The sequence below is a fragment of the Camponotus vicinus genome, unplaced genomic scaffold (genome assembly GCF_025532165.1).
Source record: "Camponotus vicinus isolate PSW18456_S1 unplaced genomic scaffold, iyCamVici1.0 SCAF_2, whole genome shotgun sequence".
Taxonomy (NCBI): domain Eukaryota; kingdom Metazoa; phylum Arthropoda; class Insecta; order Hymenoptera; family Formicidae; genus Camponotus; species Camponotus vicinus.
This window is the reverse complement of record NW_028141956.1, coordinates 13,503,079-13,519,261: the sequence shown is the minus strand read 5'-3', so window position 1 is coordinate 13,519,261 and position 16,183 is coordinate 13,503,079. Positions and strand designations below refer to the sequence as shown.

General features: G+C 29.7%; 1 long non-coding RNA gene across 1 annotated transcript; it reads left to right on the top strand.

Annotated features, from left to right (window-relative positions):
- Window positions 1-14,547: 14,547 nt before the first annotated feature.
- Window positions 14,548-15,856, top strand: LOC145966034 (uncharacterized). The gene is made up of 3 exons (XR_014436952.1): window positions 14,548-14,755; window positions 15,181-15,250; window positions 15,787-15,856. It is a non-coding gene; the product is annotated as an uncharacterized LOC145966034 (long non-coding RNA).
- The last annotated feature ends 327 nt before the right edge of the window (window positions 15,857-16,183 follow it).

Below are 16,183 nucleotides of genomic sequence, written 5' to 3'. Positions count from 1 at the left end.
TATTTCTAGGTACTGGGGATATTAATATTAATTTTTAGATATATACCATTTTATATATATGTATAATAAAATACATGCACAAATTAACGTATCCAAAATGTTTTTATAATTTTTATTAATATTATATATTATATATACGCGAAATTATACATGAATGTTACATAAAATGTGCGAATACTTAAAAATTTTGAGACGAATCGAATGGGTACCCTTATATCAGCAAGATATTGATTAAAAAAAAAAAATTATTAATTTAAACATTATAAGAATAAGAAAATTTTAGAAAATTAATCTAGAATTAATTATATATTTAAAATTATTTGATTTTATTTATTTTGCACACTATTCGAATTGAAATTTTTTAAATCTTGCTGTTATCGGGTTCGATTCGTCTCGCGCGCGCAAACGGTACCCCAAAATTATTGTGTTCGCACATTTAACACAAACTTCAATGGTGCATGGATTTTATTATTTATAAATATAATCGTTCGTAATCACATTTCTATAAAAAAAATCGTTATATCCATTTAATTTTCAATAAAGAAATATATTTCTTAATAATGAAAGAACATGTTTTCTGACGTGCATATCAATTTCGTGAATAGAAGATAATGACGAGGGAATTGTCGTTGATTTATTACTGAAATCATTGCTATTGGGAATAGTCCGGAAGATCCGGGATTCGTTCCCTCCTACAGTGAAGTTCCCGACGTTCAATGGATCACTTAACTTTTCTTCGCAGATTGATCTTGCGAAATCTGATGAGAAACAAGATGTTAATCGTTCTCCATTTTTAAGATCGCTCCTCTTTTATTGGATATTACCGGTATGTCATCCGCGTATCAAATGACGTCGAATTATATTATAAGAATTATGCGCAATCGTATATTTTGAATATTATAGATTTATTTATTCGTGTCTATTGAGGGCGCTTCGATTATCATATTATAAAAATTAATACATGTCGCAATCGGATATTCCGAATATTATCGATTTATTTTATTCGTCGCGTTTTCTCGTAAATTCAAATCGCGATTTATCTTATAAAGATTCGCAAATGACTCGGATAGTGAGAACTATATTGGCAAACATTATAGACATCAAATTGTCTGTCGAAATATCTTCGCATTTATGATAATAATTATATCGCGCGCGATAATAATGTCTATCGAGAAGCGCTTCGGTTATTATATTATAAAAATTAATATAGATATCGCGCAATCGGATATTCCGAATATTACCGATTTATTTATTTGTCGCGTTTTCTCGGGAATTTTAAATCGTGATTTATCTTATAATTTAATCGTTGACTTATACATTGAACCTTTGTTTATCCTTCCACGTCTTTGAATATTGTTTTTAATAGTCCGCGCAAAAGGCGCTAGTAGTGCGAATATTTTTTGCTACTATTTAAAAGACGATCGATAATTTTCTTAATGAATGTTTTAATCGCGATTATTTACAAATTGTGTGATAATTTGAGTGATAATAATATATCGCGCACGCGTCTTGATGATTTCGATTATCATATTATAAAAATTTTCCATTTTATCTTATTTAACTAATCATACGCGAGATAGGATATGTATCTTATTTGACGGCGTTCATATAAAATTGCGTGTTAATCGCAAATAAATCGGATAGTGAATTTTATATTCGCAAATATTACAGACCTCGAATGTCTGTCGATATATATATCTTCGCACTTATATGTGACAGCATAATTATATTGCGCGCGTATCTATTGAGGGCTTCGCGATTATTATATTATAAAAATTATACGTATCGAATATTCCGTGTATTATCAATTTATTTATTCTTCGCGTTTTCTCACGAATTTTAAATCACGATTTATCTAACTTAATCGCTGACTTACATCGAAACTTTGTCTATCTTTCCACGTGTTTGAATATTGTCTTTTATAGTCTGCGCTAGTAGTGCAAATATTTTTTTTCTACTATTTAAATAGACGATAATTTTATTAATGATTAATCGCGACTATTTAAATTATTATATAAATCTTATTAAACTCTACTAATACATCGACAATTAGAGGTATAGTTAGATAGTTAAATTATTAGAGAGGGACTTTGATAAAATCATTCGTTCCGTTATTCTCTATTAAGCGTGACGAACAACGCGATTTTTTAATTATATGTTAATTATATTCAAAATTGTAAAGACTTAAGATTCATTTTATTTCATTTAACTAATCATGCGCGAGATGCAACATGTATTTTCAATATGTATTTTTTCAATCGCGACATTTATATAAAATAGCGTATTAATCGCAAATAAATCGCAAATAAATTCGCGAATATTACAGACCTTAAATGTCTGTCGAAATATCTTCGCACTTGTGTGTGATAGTAATTATATCGCGCGTGTCTATAGCGGCACCGATTATATTATAAAAATTATACATATCGCAATCGAATATTCCGAATATTGTCGATTTATTTATTTGTCGCGTCTTCTCGCGAATTGTAAATCGTGATTTATCTTCTAAAAATTCGCAAATAAATCAGACAATAAATTCTATATTAGCAAATATTATAGATCTCGAAATATCTTCGTATTTGTTTGATAATAATTTCGTCGCGCGCTGTCTATCGACGGTTTCAATTTTCATATTATACCAAAATTATGCGTATCGTAATCGAATATTCCTAATATTATCGATTTATTTATTCGTTATTTTTTCTCGCAAATTTTAAATCGTCATTTATCTTGTATTTAAATCACTGATTTATAATCGACGCTTGCTCTATCTTTTCGCGTTTTGAATATTGATAACCTACATAAAATGCGCCAGTAATGCAAATACTTTTCTCTACAATCAAAAAAACGATCAATAATTTTATTAATGACTCTTTTGATCACGATTATTTACGTTTAAACGTTATTTATATAAAACTAATTTCTATTCTTAAATTTTATTATTGTATGTCAATTATTAATAATAAATATCGCGTAATTCATCATTGCTAATCAGTCTTGTTTGGACTATGTAGAAATTTTTAATAAATTTTATATTATTCATATATTTTGGATACTTTCGTGTAATTCTTTGTAATAAATTAAAATTATTTTTAAAAAATTAAATTGAATTTAGTTTTTAAAAAGTTTTAAAAATGAAATTTAAATTATCAAAATTATTTTCAAGAAGATTCAACAAATTGTATAATTATAAATGTTCAAGATATATTTTAAAAATTAAAAATATATCATATATATGTGTAAATTAATATATAGCTATAATATTAAGTCCAAATATTGATGCTATTAATATCAAATTATTTATGTTATTAAACATTTGAATAAATCGAGTACATATATTTGATATTGATAACATCATAAATTGTATTTTGTAAATTGTAAATAGTTATAATTGTATATTAATTATAATCCAATATTGATATTTTTAATTATTGACATAGTTTTGTATAAAGTACAATTATAACTATAATGATATTACATAAAATTGTATTTACGATTTTAAATTACGTGAATACATTCTTATGTAATTTACACGAAAAATAATTGAAAGTATACGTATAACGATTATATAATATTAATGTAAAAATTCGATACTAAATTAATGATCGAATATAAGCTTTACAAAATTTGACGAACGCCTTCGTTATAGAATCGCGATTCAATTATTATAAATTTAATGATATGCTTTTCGTTAGATTTATCTATTTATGAATTTCATGTCACGCGGAACTGAATACTCGTATTCGTAAAATAAATTAATAAATTATGATTGCGAAATTCCGTGCTCTTTCCGCGTTCTTTTCGCGTAATTATACAAGATTATCGTTTTAACAAAAGAATTTTATCCCTGTCCCTCTCGTCAGATAATATTCCTAAATATTGCTATTTAAATATAAAGAAATATCGAATAAGAGAGTGAAGATTCGATGTGATAAGTCAACGATTAAATATTAGCTTCACAAAATTTATCGCGATAACCTTCGCTATTAAAGAATCGCGAATTAATTATTATGAATTTAATAATTTGTTTCTTCAGTTATATTTATATTTACGAATTTCGTATCGGAAAATATTCATAAATAAATTAATAAATTACGGTTGCGAAAACACGGTGTTTTTCCCGCGTTCTTTTCGCATTCTTAGACGAGATTGTCGTTGTTCCTTTCGTTAAATAAACGTTAATGAAAGTTGCGTGGCTCGTACCGCCGAGGAGTCGAAACGATTTTCATCATGGAGAATTTTTTCTCATCGGTTCTTGTGAGATCCATTCGCGACGTCTAGTTCGGTGCCCTGTTGAAAATTGGGAATTTTTATTGTAAGATCCTACAATGGCTCTTATGTGGCACGTGCATTTAATGCGTTGAACGCATTGCGTCGTCGGTGCCGTCAACGTGTCGCGGACGGCGGCGTCTCGTTACCGCGTTTTCGCGTTTAGCTTTCTCGCGTCATCGCGTTTTCGCGAAACTTTTGGACTTTTTCATATAAAATCCCAATTTCATTTATTGTCACGAGTCTCTACTTCCGATGCCAATTAACTGGGATGTTTCACCGAGTTTGCACACGTTGCTATGCAACGTACACTCGCGCCTTGTGCATCGCGGCACTTGGTGATGCCGGCCGCGCAGAACGTATGTCCAGTACAAAATGTACATGGGCGCGCGGGTTCGAGCTTCGCGCTCGATCGGCTTAGTGATGGTCACGCTCTACTTCGTCAAGTGATTCGGCCCGAATTGTCTAGGACTCGATCGATTGTTCGGAATGGTCGTTAATGGGTCCCTTCTCTTTGCTCGTCTACAGCCACACGCCCAGCGTGTGTTAACCCTGTCGAGGAGTCGAGTGGATTCCCCTAGGCACGATTTTCGCTCGGTAAAAGGGGTTGCCTCCCCATTTTCTAAATTGCTGAATGTTAGCATTTAAAAAATGTGGGTATCCTCTTCTTTTACCGTCTACTAGCCTTGTGTACTGCGCTAGTGATATAGCATCCGTGCGGGTCACCTGAAATCGTGCTTAGCGGGTCCAGGTTCGATACGAGATAGGATAATTATGCGCGAAAAAGAGCTGGTGAACTTCATTTTCCTCTATTTCCGTCAATCGTTTCGTCTTCTTTCCGGTTTGGGCCTAGTCCTTGCTCGTTGTATCGTTGCATTCCCGACCGGTTGGCTCGAAGCTGATTTTAGTAAGTGAAATGGGATTTTCGCTCGTACCGAAACCGGGAATGCTGTCCAAAGTATATACATATTAAGTATATACATCGCGCGATCAAATATAAAAATTATATGTATCGTGAACAAATATTCCGCATATTATCGACTTATTTATTCGTCGCGTTTTCTCGTGATTTCAAATCATGATTTATCTTATAAAGATTCGCAAATGACTCGGACAGTGAGTACTATATTCGTAAACATTACAGACATCAAATTGTCTGTCGAAATATCTTCGCATTTATGTGATAATAATTATATCGCGCGCGATAATAATGTCTATTGAGGGCGCTTTGATTATTATATTATAAAAGATATACATATCGCAATCGGATATTCCGAATACTATCGATTTATTTAGTCGTCGCGTTTTCTCGAGAATTTTAAATCGCGATTTATCTTATAACTTAATATTATCTTAATTTAATCGTTGACTTGTACGTCGAAGCTTTGTCTATCTTTCCACGTGTTTGAATATTGTCTTTTATAGTCTGCGCTAATAGTGCAAATATTTTTCTTTACTATTTAAAAAGACGATAATTTTATTAATGATTAATCGCGATTGTTTAAATCATTATTTAAATCTTATTAAACTCTACTAATACATCGACAATTAGAGATATAGTTAGATAGTTAAATTATTAGAGAGGGACTTTGATAAAATCATTCGTTCCGTTATTCCCTATTAAACGTGGCGAACAACGCGATTTTTTAATTATATGTTAATTACATTTAAAATATGTAAAGTCTTAAGATTCATTTTATTTCATTTAACTAATTATGCGCGAGATGCAATATTTATTTTCAACATGTATTTTTTCAATCGCGACATTTATATAAAATAGACATTTATATTAATCGCAAATAAATTCGCAAATATTACAGACCTTAAATGTCTGTTGAAATGTCTTCGCACTTGTGTGTGATAGTAATTATATCGCGCGTGTTTATTAGGGCTCCGATTATATTATAAAAATTATACATACCGCAATCAAATATTCCGAATATTGTCGATTTATTTATTTGTCGCGTCTTCTCGGAAATTGTAAATCGCGATATATCTTCTAAATATTCGCAAATATATCAGACAATAAATTCTATATCCGCAAATATTATAGATCTCAAATGTCTCGAAATATTTTCGCATTTGTTTGATAATAATTATGTCGCGCGCTGTCTGTTGGCGGTTTCGATTATCAATTACATAAATTATTCATTATTATTACAAAAATTATGCATATCGTAATCGAATATTCCTAATATTATCGATTTATTTATTCGTTATCGTATTTATCCGTTTTCTCACGAATTTTAAATCGTTATTGATCTTGTATTTTAATGTATTTTGACTTACATCGAAGCTTGATCTATCTTTTCGCGTTTTGAATAAAATTCTATTATGTCGATTAATAATAATAAATATCGCGTAATTCATCATCGCTAATCAGTCTTGTTTGTAGAACTTTTTAATAAATTTTATAGTATACGTATATTTTAAATACTTTCGTGTAATTCTTTGTAATAAATTAAAATTGTTTTTAAAAAATTAAATGTAATTTATTTTTAAAAATATTTTAAAAATGAAATTTAAATTATCAGTTATTTTCAAAAAGATAAAACAAATTGCATAATTGTAAATGTTCAAAATATATTTTAACATGTTATATTTTATTTAAAAAATTAAAAATTAAATATATAATTTACACATATATGTGATATATAATATTAAGTCCAAATGTTAATGCTGTCAATATCAAATTATTTATGTTATTAAACATTTGATAATAAAACGAATCCATTTATTTGATATTGATAACATCATAAATTCTATTTTGTAAGTTGTAATTTGTAAGTAGTAAATTGTGTTTTATAAATTGTAAATAGTTATAATTGTATATTAATTATAATTTAATATTGATATTTTTAATTATTGATATTTTTGATATTGATATTTAATATTGATATTTTTATTTTATTGAGATAATTGTGTATAAAATACAATTATAACTATAATTATATTATATAAAATTGTATTTAAGATTGTCAATTATATCAATGCATTCTTATGTAAATTACAGGAAAAATGGTCGAAAGTATACGTATAATGGTTATATAATAGTAATTTGTTAAATTAACATATTTGTTTCTATAGTACATATTTTTGAAATATTCATAAAAGAGTAACTATTTATATATTCATATCAAAGAATCATTAATAAATTCGGGAAATTTTTATATGAAATGTAAAAATTCGATGCTAAATTAATGATTAAATGTAAGCTTTATAAAATATGACGAACGTCTTCGTTATAGAATTGCGAGTCAATTATTATAAATTTAATGATATACTTTTCGTTAGATTTATCTATTTATGAATTCCATATTGCGCGGAACTGAATACTCGTCTTCGTAAAATAAATGAATAAATTATGATTACGAAAATACCGTGCATTTCCGCGTTCTTTTCGCGTTGTTTTCGCGTTCTTATACAAAATTATTGTTTTAACAAAAGAATTTTCCCTCTCGTTAGATAATATTCCTAAATATTGCTAATTATATATAAAGAAATATCGAATAAGTGAAGATTCGATGTTATAAGTCAACGATTAAATATTAGCTTCACAGAATTTAACGATCACCTTCGATATTATAAAATCGCGAGTTAATTATTATGAATTTAATAATTTGTTTCTTCGGTTATATTTGTGTATTTACGAATTTCGTATCGGAAAATATTTATAAATAAATTAATAAATTACGGTTGCGAAAACACCGTGCTTTTCCCTCGTTCTCTTCGCGTTCTTAGACGAGATTATCGTTTTAATAAAAGAGTAATCGTTGTTCTTTTCGTTAGGTAAACGTTAATGAAAGTTGCGTGACTCGTATCAGCGAGGAGTCGAAACGATTTTCATCATGGAGAATTATTTCTTATCGGTTTTTGTAAGATCCATTCGCGACGTCTAGTTCGGTGCCCCGTTGAAAATTGGGAATTTTTATTGTAAGATTGGAACTAATCCCAGGTTTTCCTGGCAATTTCCGACAGTAATGATTTCGGTAGTCATTCAACGACGAACGCCATACGCTTCTTTAAAGTCGAATTAATTTAAATAATATATATTTAGATGTGAGAGAAAATGCATCTATTTTTTTCTTCTCGTTAAAAGTGTTCTGTCATTATTAGGATTGGTATTATTATTGTCTAATGCCAGAAAGATTTAATAGTAGATTAAATATGGATATAGCGTTGTGTATAAATTTTTATTTTTCAAGTAATTTCATATTGTAATAGTTTTTATTAATTGTTTGATAAAAATGATTACGAACGAATATATTTTATTATTAATTATTAATTATTTCTAGGTACTGGGGATATTAATATTAGTTTTTAGATATATACCATTTTATATATATGTATAATAAAATACATGCACATATTAACGTATCCAAAATATTTTTATAATTTTTATTAATATTATATATTATATATACGCGAAATTATACATGAATGTTACATAAAATGTGCGAATACTTAAAAATTTTGAGACGAATCGAATGGGTACCCTTATATCAGCAAGATATTGATTAAAAAAAAAAAATTATTAATTTAAACATTATAAGAATAAGAAAATTTTAGAAAATTAATCTAGAATTAATTATATATTTAAAATTATTTGATTTATTTTATTTTGCACACTATTCGAATTGAAATTTTTTAAATCTTGCTGTTATCGGGTTCGATTCGTCTCGCGCGCGCAAACGGTACCCCAAAATTATTGTGTTCGCACATTTAACACAAACTCCAATGGTGCATGGATTTTATTATTTATAAATATAATCGTTCGTAATCACATTTCTATAAAAATTGCTATATCCATTTAATTTTTAATAAAGAAATATATTTCTTAATAATGGAAGAACATGTTTTCTGACGTGAATATCAATTTCGTGAATCGAAGATAATGACGAGGGAATTGTCGTTGATTTATTACTGAAATCATTGCTATTGGGAATAGTCCGGAAGATCCGAGATTCGTTCCCTCCTACAGTGAAGTTCCCGACGTTCAATGGATCACTTAACTTTTTTTCGCAGATTGATCTTGCGAAATCTGATGAGAAACAAGATGCTAATCGTTTTCCATTTTTAAGATCGCTCCTCTTTTTATCGCATATTACCGGTATATCACCCGCGTATTTGATAACTTCGATTATTATATTATAAAAATTATATGCAATTAAATATTTGAAATATTATCGATTTATTTATTCGTCGCGTTTTCTCGTGAATTCAAGTCGCGATTTATCTTATAAAGGATTCGCAAATGAATCGGATAGTGAGTACTATATTCGTAAACATTATAGACATCAAATTGTCTGTCGAAATATTTTCGCATTTATATGATATTAATTATATCGCGCGCGATAATAATGTCTATTGAGGGCGCTTCGATTATTATATTATAAAAGATATACATATCGCAATCGGATATTCCAGATATTATCGATTTAATTATTCGTCGGGAATTTTAAATCGCGATTTATTTTATAATTTAATATTTTATAATTTAATCGTTGACTTACATCGAATCTTTGTCTATCTTTCCACGTCTTTGAATATTGTCTTTAATAGTCCGCGCAAAATGCACCAATAATGCAAATACTTTCTCCTACAATCGAAGAAACGATCAATAATTTTATTAATGACTTTTTTGATCATGATTATTTACGTTTATACGTTATTTATATAAATCTAATTAAATTCTATTAAATTCTATTATTGTATGTCGATTATTAATAATAAATATCGCGTAATTAATCATCACTAATCAGTCTTGTCTGGTCTATATAAAAATTTTTAGTAAATTTTATATTATACGTATACTTTGGACACTTTCGTGTAATTCTGTATAATAAATTTTATTTTGTATTAAATTTCAAATATTTTATATTAAATTTGTATTATATTTTGTAATATACATTGTATATTATATATTCTGTATTAAATTTTGTAATATATTTTGTAATATATTTTGTAATACATATATTTGTAATGTAATTATTTTTATACTACATAATTTAATATTTTGTAATGTGTTTTTTATGTAAATTGCAAATTATAATTATAATTTACGTTGTATACATTATAATTATGTAATATATATTTTATATATGTATTATATTCTCTGTTTGGAAACTCTGTATTAAAAGAAAATAAAAATAAAATAAAAATTTTCCTCCTCAATGTATCTCCCCACCTTAACGAAGACATTTGCTGGGTGAGGAGGTTTCAGTACTCTTATGAACCTGAGAGCTATACCGGCGGTAACATACGCTGATATTCATATTCTTATATTTAAATTCATTTTAATAATGATCTTAGATCGCGTCTTAAGATTCCGTACAGTTATTAAAATAGTTGTGTAACAATTTCCAACGTATGGGCACATACATACAGGTAAGTACGTATAGGTAAGTAATTTATAAAAATTATTTATCACGTTTATATATTATTTTCAAAATAATGATTTAATTGTTTTATAAATAATCAATTAAATAATCTATAAATATTAAAATTCTTCATTAATATTTCGCGTGTATAATATATAATGCATAGAATATTTCGGCAACGAATTACCAATAATATGTTCAGCTTTGTTGATATAAACAGTAACGCGTTATTGTTTACATATTACGGTCTCGTTGTCATGTGTGTGTGTGTGTGTGTGTGCGCGTGCGTGCGTGTGTGTGTGTGTGTGTGTGTGTGTGTATAGATGTAAAAATGTTTTAAGGCTTCAAAATTACAGTTATATTAAATTTTAAGATTACCTTTGATTAAATAAATCCCAGTATGGGTCCTAGGTGATTGTGCGAATAGTTCCCAGAGACCGGATATTAGTGTTCAAAGATGAGTCTGAGAGGTTTTTTAGTTGCCCAACACTACCCCATCAGATCCGATCGATGCGCTATAAAGTGTATTTCTCCCTGCGCGAAAAAACAAAATTGAATTAATTAATACATTATTCAAAAACAATCGAATAAATTCAAATAATTAGCTCCGTGATGAATTGTTTAATAAATAATCAAATTTAATCAATAAATTAAAATCTAATAATTTAATATTCCGCTCGTGTATATTTTATAGTATATAAAATATTTCGACGAATTATCAATAACATAATGGTCGACTTTTACAACGTAAACAATAGCGTGCTATTGTTTGTATGTTATGGTTTTGTTATCATTTGCTCGGTGACATTCGAGCAGTAAAGTAATGATGCGAAATGCTTTGTATGTTAATTAATTGTTTAATAAATAATCGTTTAATTAATCTATAAATTGAAAAACTTCTACAATTTAATATTTTCATGTATATATTATAGTACGTAAAATATTTCGGCAACGAATTATCAATAACACGGTGTTCGACTTTTGACAATATAAACAATAGCACGCTATTATTAATATGTTACGGCTTTGTTATCATTCGCACGGTGATACTCGAGCAATAAAGTGGTACGAAACGCTTCGCATATTATCGAATTTCTTTCTAAATACGATTACGATTAATATCGAAACAATTTGATATAATTATTAATAATTAAAAATTAATTAACTTATGAAAAACGACATAGAATTGTATCGCAGCGATAAATCCTTATCGAATCGTAATCATTAATTACTGCGAATAACAATTGAAACAAAGGATACATAAAAGGGGATAAAAGAATTAATTTTGTTATAATCTTTCGATTATTAATGCTTATTATAATAATTTCTCTAACGATACTTATTAAAATTAAATAAATTTCGATCAATTTTAAATTTTCTTAATCGGCAATCACTCATAGAATATTTCAACGACGAATTATAACAATAACATAGTATAAGTCGGCCTTAGCGATATAAACAGTATCGCGATAATGTTTATGATACGATCATTCGCACAGTATCCTTGAACAATAAAGTAGTGACGTTTCATATATTATCAAATTCTTCCTTTCCATAGTCAACCTTGGCGATATAAACAGTACCGCGGTAATGTTTCTGACTTACGATCATTCGCTCAGTGGCTCTCGAGCAGTGAGGTAGTGATGTGAGACGTTCCATATATTATCAAATTCTTTCTCTAACGACAATTGCAAGTGCAACGAGAAACTTTTCGTGAGTGAGTGTAAGTGCAACGAGGAGTTCAATCGAGTGTAACGAGGATTGAAGTGCCACGAGGAAAAAGCGAAGAAAGCAAAAGAAAAAAGGAGATCTTGGAAATGGATGGATCAATAAGATATGATGTAAGTCATTAATATTTTAATTATTTATTACATTAATTATTTATTATATTGTTGCGTCCCCGCGTCCCATCCCCTTGGATGTATTCGTCACCCGTTGAATTCTTTCGGCGGGAAGTACGTCGACGGAACAAGATTGTTTCCGCGCGCGTTGTCAAGATGTTATAAACAACGACTGTCAGAGAGTCTGAGCCCAGCTGTCAAACTGTGCGGACGCGCGTCTATCTGTGATCCGTTTTACGATTATTCTGAATTCTTGTATGTCACTCGTGGTTTATTAAAGTTCTTATATCTTAAACCGCATTATTATTTACTGCGCGAACGTCAGCGTGTGCCGATCGATTGTGTCACACGCGTTCGATATATATCGTTTCGCGGACGCAACAATGTATAAATTATTTATCAATAGTATATATTGTTGTATAACAACGACGGTCAGCTGAGTCGAAGGATAGCTGTCAAGCTATTCTTCCGGACGCGTTTTACATTACGGGTCGTTAACGCGAGATTTCCCCTGTTATTATTTGTTGTTTGTGTATTCTGTGTTTCTAATTAAAATTCTTAATTTCCGTTAAGAGTGTCTTGTTATTTTACGCGGTACGCGAGTGCCCGCGCGCACTGTGTTGAACGCGCTTCGATATCTCGAAGTCGCCGCCGCGGATGTAACAATATATTGAAAATTTATATATTTCTCGTTTGGTTTTATTTCTTTAATTGTGATTCAATAGTGATTTTAAATTGTAATATAGAAAAAATAGAAAAAAATAGAAATTTTTTTATTTATCATATTTTTAAAAGTTTACATCTAAGAAATATAAATTATTTTGTAATATGCAATTTATAACATTAAAATATATCTATTTAAAAGTAAAAATGTAAAAATTAATTGCGCGCAATAATTAGTTTTAAAATCAATTATTTTGAACATTGCTTTATATAATAGATTTTCTCTTATCTTTTATATTTTTATTTATCGTTTATATTTGCGAATTAAAATTTATATAGTATGTTACAAAATAAATTATATATTATATTATATATAAAATTATATATAATATAACCCTCCCATGGGGTACACCTTGTCGCGGTGGGAGGGCTTAGTACTTGGATGGTGCCTTGAGGTTTATCTTAAATTTTTCTATTTATGATAAATCTTAAGGAGCCTGAAGAGGAAGCCAAGTACCCTTTCGCGTCGTCGGTGCCGTCAACGTGCCGCGGACGGCAAGCGCTTCGTTACCGCGTTTTCGCGTTGTAGTATTCTCGCGTCGTCGCGTTTTCGCGAAACTTTTGGACTTTTTCATATAAAATCCCAATTTCATTTATTGTCACGAGTCTCTACTTCAGATGCCAATTAACTGGGATGTTTCACCGAGTTTGCACACGTTGCTATGCAACGTACACTCGCGCCTTGTGCATCGCGGCACTTGGTGATGCCGGCCGCGCAGAACGTATGTCCAGTACAAAATGTACATGGGCGCGCGGGTTCGAGCTTCGCGCTCGATCGGCTTAGTGATGGTCACGCTCTACTTCGTCAAGTGATTCGGCCCGAATTGTCTAGGACTCGATCGATTGTTCGGAATGGTCGTTAATGGGTCCCTTCTCTTTGCTCGTCTACAGCCACACGCCCAGCGTGTGTTAACCCTGTCGAGGAGTCGAGTGGATTCCCCTAGGCACGATTTTCGCTCGGTAAAAGGGGTTGCCTCCCCATTTTCTAAATTGCTGAATGTTAGCATTTAAAAAATGTGGGTATCCTCTTCTTTTACCGTCTACTAGCCTTGTGTACTGCGCTAGTGATATAGCATCCGTGCGGGTCACCTGAAATCGTGCTTAGCGGGTCCAGGTTCGATATGAGATAGGATAATTATGCGCGAAAAAGAGCTGGTGAACTTCATTTTCCTCTATTTCCGTCAATCGTTTCGTCTTCTTTCCGGTTTGGGCCTAGTCCTTGCTCGTTGTATCGTTGCATTCCCGACCGGTTGGCTCGAAGCTGATTCTCAAAAGTGAAATGGGATTTTCGCTCGTACCGAAACCGGGTGCCGTTAAAGGTATATACATATTAAGTATATACACGCGCGATCAAATATACAATTTTTAATCGCATCGAAATAGTGCGGACATCGTTAAGTATCGCGCGTAAAATAGCGGAAATAGCGATATAAAAATATCGCTCGTGAGTGCGGGAGTGTCGTTGAAAGTATCGCGCGTTAACAACATCAGAGAAGGAGGAGGTCTGGGAGAGACATCAGGCACCGGTAAAGCAACTCTATGGTAAATAAATTATATTACTTATATATAATTATTTATTAATTTCTACGCGAGATTTAAATTAAGTAATTAATCGCGTAATTTAACTTTTTATTTACATGACTTAAACAAGAGAAAAAAGCGAGAAATTTTTACATGAAAACTGTAATCTAAAAGTTTTTACTTTTGAATAGCTTTTAATAGTATTATTAAATCATTAAACTTATTAAAAAGAATTATAATTTATTAATAGAATTATAATTATAAACTTCTTAATAGAAATATTAAATTATTAGTTAATAGTAGAATCTTTTTCAAAATTTATAAAATTGTTTATCTGCTTATTGTTATATGCGTTGGATATAAAATTAAATACATATAATAATAATTTTTTGAAATGTTAATTTTTTGACCGTAACTACAATTGGAATCTTCTTTGTATGTTACAGATCAATGAACTATTGTAAGAGGAGGAGGAGGCCTGGGAGAGGCATCTTGCATCGGCGAAGCAACTTGATGGTGAATATTTATTATTTGTATATCGATTGTTATAAATCGCACAATAAAATATTTGTATATCGATTGTTATAAATCGCACAATAATAGTAGAATCTTTTTCAAAATTTATAAAATTGTTTATCTGCTTATTGTTATATGCGTTGGATATAAAATTAAATACATATAATAATAATTTTTTGAAATGTTAATTTTTTGACCGTAACTACAATTGGAATCTTCTTTGTATGTTACAGATCAATGAACTATTGTGAGAGGAGGAGGAGGCCTGGGAGAGGTATCTTGCATCGGCGAAGCAACTTGATGGTGAATATTTATTATTTGTATATCGATTGTTATAAATCGCACAATAAAATATTTGTATATCGATTGTTATAAATCGCACAATAATAGTAGAATCTTTTTCAAAATTTATAAAATTGTTTATCTGCTTATTGTTATATGCGTTGGATATAAAATTAAATACATATAATAATAATTTTTTGAAATGTTAATTTTTTGACCGTAACTACAATTGGAATCTTCTTTGTATGTTACAGATCAATGAACTATTGTGAGAGGAGGAGGAGGCCTGGGAGAGGCATCTTGCATCGGCGAAGCAACTTGATGGTGAATATTTATTATTTGTATATCGATTGTTATAAATCGCACAATAATTCGTTCTTATAATTTAAAGGAATTAAAGAAAAAATTAAAGAGAAAGATTTTTATAAAAATCATATTAAAAATTTCTATTTAAAAAATAATTTCAAACTTTATAAATTCTTTCCATACGTGTTTATATCTGCTTATTATTTTACACACCGGATATGAAATTCCGCACAATAATAATTTTTTGAAATATTGATTGTATTTTGAGCTATGTTATAAATGAATTTTATATTTGCATGTTACAGACGTAGTTTCAATAACGACAACATAGTTTCGATAAAGACA